The sequence below is a fragment of the Pinus tabuliformis genome, chromosome 7 (genome assembly GCF_031772625.1).
Source record: "Pinus tabuliformis cultivar Carrire ecotype Pingquan chromosome 7, CPIR1, whole genome shotgun sequence".
NCBI classification, from domain to species: Eukaryota; Viridiplantae; Streptophyta; class Pinopsida; order Pinales; family Pinaceae; genus Pinus; species Pinus tabuliformis.
This window is the reverse complement of record NC_142293.1, coordinates 950,401,971-950,405,398: the sequence shown is the minus strand read 5'-3', so window position 1 is coordinate 950,405,398 and position 3,428 is coordinate 950,401,971.

The following is a 3,428-nucleotide window of genomic DNA, read 5'->3' as shown; positions in this document are numbered from 1 at the left end:
GGATGAGCCCAAATCATCTTAGATCAATGTGGATCTGACAACTGAAGCATGGAGGCTCTCTCATAGTCAACGTTTCTCTTGAGTGACAGTGAGCTGAAGCGTTTGCGAAGATCTCAAAAGGTGACTTTTGGAGACCCCCTCTACATTCGAAGTGGCATCTCTACTATGTGGTGTTATATTGTAAGCTGCAATAGATATCAGTTGAGGTTTCTGAATCGATGGTTTTCAGCTAGTATGGGATAGATCAATTTGGTGGCTTTCCCTTCGTATGGGCTTTTGGACAATCGATCTGCAAGCTGGAGGATGTTTGCTACCCAATATTGAGATCTGTGAGTTGGAGGGTGTGGCTGCCATAGAAATAAACGATGGATTTGTAGTGCAAAATAAGCGTGGTTGCCCTGTTGAGAAATTTTATCGATGAATGTAGTGGAAGTGTTGTGAACGCTATTGTGAAGAATGATATTATGAAAACATTTGGATACTGCCTCAGCATGCCCTGAGTCGGTGGAAAATGTATGTACGTTCTTTCAACCATTTGTTTTGATTGATGAGGATAGTGAGCTGTGAGCTGTGAATCCAACTCGGTGGGTTGAGATCATATGTAATCAATATCTCTTTTTAATTTAAGATCACCCTAGTATAATATCGTTGACTTTTTTTTTTTCTTTTGAAAACATACATGTTGAATCAAAGATCTGGAGATAGATCCATTGGCGACAGATTTGGTAATTGAATTCATTTTCTTATCAATTTCTTGACGTTGGAAGTTTTTTTTCTAGGCAGATCCATAGATCAACCTATCACGGTGAAATATGGAAGATGTGTATTTGAACTAGAGAAATAAGCTTGATGGGTCCAAATATTCAAATTGGAAATTCAAGTTGCAGACCTTGCTTGAGCAGAAAAGTGCATGGTGATCGCAAATGGGGATGAGCTGAAGCCAACTGCAGCCACAAGAAAAACAACTGTAGCAATTCAAGATTGGGAGAAGAGGGAAAACAAAGCAAAAGTGCTATTGAAATTGTCAATTAAAGGCTGCATTATCCCTCACATAAAAGAGTGTGAATCAACAAATGGGATCTGGACAACATTCAAGGAGCTATATGAGATAAAAAATACAAATCACCTATTATTCCTGAAGAGCAAGATTCTCACCATCAAAATGGAGGAGAGTGAATCAGTCATTGCCTTCATCTCTCAGATCAAGGAGCTCAGAAATAAGATGTCGATATAGGGGAGAGAGTATCAAACACAAATCACATCACGGTTACCACGAATGGTATAACTTACTATTATCTTATGTTTATTAAAGGCCTGAATGCAAGGGAGAAAGCCCCCAATTTTGAAGAATTGATAGGGATATTGATTCAAGAGGAAGAGAAGCAAATGACTCTCAAACCTTAGTATTCAGATCTAGCATTAATGGAAAAGAAAAAGCATTTCAAAGGGAAAGCAAGTGCAAGATAGAAAGGTGGAGGTACACCACAGAGAAAGCCCCCTCAATGTATTTTTTCCACCAAAGATGATTAAAGGATGAAATATTTTTACTATGGTAAATCTCATCACATTGCTAGAAATTTCCACAAGAAGAAACTTGATGAAGGCCAACATAGACATAAGAATCATGTAGGGCACTTTGCTGATGAAGATCAGAATCAGAATCTCATATTGTTTGTATCTGATTTTTCTTTCTTTGTCGAAAATGCTGAAGCAAAAACTTGGTTTTTGGATTCAGGAACTTTGACTCACATGACAGGTAACAAACATTCGTTTAAAAGTTTTAAAGAAACCAGTGGTGGTGTTAATATCTACCTTGGTGATGAAAGAGCCTACCAAATCAAAGGACATGGAGACATTCTTGTGATTTTTCCTGATGGAAAGATTAGAAAAATCCAAAATGTGATGTATGTACTAGGAGTTAAAAGGAATTTGATTTTTGTTTCAATGGTTGCAAATCAGAACTTGCAGGAAGATTTTTTTAAAACCTATTGTGTCATTAAGGATTTTCTCAAGAAACATAAACCGGTTGCATCTGGAATGCGAGTTGGAAGCCTGTTTAAGTTTAATGTCACAAGTGTACCACATCATCCTTTGACTTCAACAATAATGACAACAGATAACCTTTGGCACCAAAGATTCGGACACATCAATCTTCTTCATTTAGTGCTGCTATGAAAAAAAGGCATGGTCAATGGTATCCCTATTTTAAAAAATGTTCATGTTGATTGTGAAGGCTGTGTCCTTGGGAAGATGCATAGGGATGATTTTCCCTAAAGTTTAGATAGAAGGACGAGAGCTATACTAGAGATTGTGCATATTGATATATGTGGGCCAATGTAGATAAGGTCATTAGGTGGTGCCTATTATTTGTTATTATTTGTTGATGATTGTACAAGATTTACCTAGGTATATTTTCTCAAAAAGAAGAATCATACTTTTGAATATTTTAAAGATCTTAGAAGCATGGTCGAAAAACAAACAGGGATGTTCATCAAAATTCTCCTTTCAGATCAAGAGGGAGAATACAAGCATGGTGACTTTATCAAATACTATAAGGACCATGGGATAGTTCAATAGTTCACAGTAGCCCACACTCATCAACAGAAAAAGGTTGCAGAGAGGAAGAACAGAACCCTTGTGGAGTGTACATGCAACATGTTAAAAGGTAAGAACTTGTCTAATGGTTTTCAGGCGGAAGCAATAAATACTACAGTGTATCTAAACAATAGGAGTCCAACAAAAAGCCTTGATCTTAAAACTCCTTTCGAAGCTTTATTAGGTTTTCACTCTGCAATTAATCATTTAAGAGTTTTAGGCTCAAAATTTTTTGTTCATGTTCCGAAAGAGGATAGAAAGAAATTGGATTCAAAGGCCACTAAACACATTTTCATAGGGTACTGTACACAGTTTAAAGCATATAATTGTTTAATCCCTCTACTCACAATGTATTTGCAAGTAGAGATGTAGTATTCCATGAGCAGGTTGATGATGGAAAATGTGATAAAGGAAATGAAGAGTAGCACATGCCTTCGCTGGTGGAAGATGGAAGTGATGAAACAAGGGACGACCATGTGCAGCTACAACAACAACAACAAAAAGAAGAATCAAGGGAGGCAAGTACACTAGGCAAGACAAGTCCAGCAAGGAATGAGCAAGATAGATTTGGGGCAAGTCCACCACTGAGGAGATCAGGTAGGTAGACTCAAATACCAGCAAGGTATAGAGACCATGCTCTTATAACTAGTTATTTAAATGCTGTTTAGACCTAAAATTATAAAGATTCAATATAATGAGTGAAGGGAAGCCATGGAAGAGGAAATGAGTCAATACTTAAAAAAAAAACCTAGGATTTAGTTGAATTTCCAGAAGGGAATGAACCTATAGGTTGCAAGTGGTTACATAAACCTAAATTTAAATCAGATGGTAAT